The 1,369-nt window shown below is 54.6% G+C and overlaps 1 pseudogene; it reads right to left on the reverse strand.

Annotated features, from left to right (window-relative positions):
• Nucleotides 1-42: 42 nt before the first annotated feature.
• On the reverse strand, nt 43-1,307 carry LOC106723456 (annotated as a pseudogene).
• Between the last annotated feature and the right edge of the window lie 62 nt (nt 1,308-1,369).

The following is a 1,369-nucleotide window of genomic DNA, read 5'->3' on the forward strand; positions in this document are numbered from 1 at the left end:
TTGAGGGAGTTGGTTTGAATGCACCACTGGTGGGTGCTGAGATGGGTGAAGCTTCTCCAATACTCAGAGCACTGATGTAGCTTCTCCCCTGTGTGGATGCACTGGTGTTCAGCACAGGCTGCAGGAGTAGGAGAACCTTTTCCTACACCAAGACCAGTGATGTGGCTTCTCCCCTTTGTGCATGCGCCGGTGCAGGGCCAGGTTGAAAGGGATGCTGAAACTCATCCCACAGTCAGAGTATTGATGTGGCTTCTCCCCTGTGTGGACATGCTGGTGTTTGGCCAGGTGGCAGGACTGAGTGAAGCTCTTCCCACACTAAGAGCACTGATATGGCTTTGCCCCTGTGTGGACATGCTGGTGTTTGGCCAAGTGGGAGGATTGGGTGAAGCTCTTGCCACACTCAGAGCACTGTTATGGCCTCTCCCCTGTGTGGATGCGCTGGTGCTTGGCCAGCTCGGAGGAATAACCAAAACTCTTGCCACACTCAGAGCACTGATATGGCTTCTCTCCCGTGTGGATGCGCTGGTGGCTGGCCAGCGAGGAGGAACAACTGAAACTCTTCCCACACTCAGAGTAAAGATATGGCTTCTTTCCTGTGTGGATGCGCTGGTGCTGGACCAGGAGGGAGGAATAACTGAAGCTCTTCCCACACTCAGAGCACTGATATGGCTTCTCTCCCGTGTGGATGCGCTGGTGGCTGGCCAGCGAGGAGGAACAACTGAAACTCTTCCCACACTCAGAGTAAAGATATGGCTTCTTTCCTGTGTGGATGCGCTGGTGCTGGACCAGGAGGGAGGAATAACTGAAGCTCTTCCCACACACAGAGCATTGATGTGGCTTCTCCCCTGTGTGAATGCACTTGTGCTGGGCCAGGGAGGAGAAATAACTGAAGCTCTTGCCACACACAGAGCACTGATATGGCTTTTTCCCTGTGGGGATACGCTGGGGGTTGGGCCGGCTGGAAGCTCTTCCCACACTCAGAGCACTGATATGGCTTCTCCCTTGTGTGGATGTGATGGTCCTTGGCCAGGTCGGAGGAATAACTGAAGCTCCTCCCACACTCAGAGCACTGATATGGCTTCTCCCTTGTGTGGATGTGATGGTCCTTGGCCAGGTCGGAGGAATAACTGAAGCTCTTCCCACACTAAGAGCACTGATACAGCTTCTCCCCTGTGTTGATGCGCTGGTGCTCGGCGAGGTTGGAGGAATAACTGAAGCTCTTCCCACACTCAGAGCACTGATACGGCTTCTCCCCTGTGTGGATGCGCTGGTGCTGGGCGAGGTGGGAGGAAGAATTGAAGCTTTTCCTGCACTCAGAGCACTGATATGGCTTTTTTCCCCTGGGGATGTGGTGGTGGCTGGGCCACCC

Source organism: Alligator sinensis, unplaced genomic scaffold, assembly GCF_000455745.1.
Source record: "Alligator sinensis unplaced genomic scaffold, ASM45574v1 scaffold1569_1, whole genome shotgun sequence".
NCBI lineage: Eukaryota > Metazoa > Chordata > Crocodylia > Alligatoridae > Alligator > Alligator sinensis.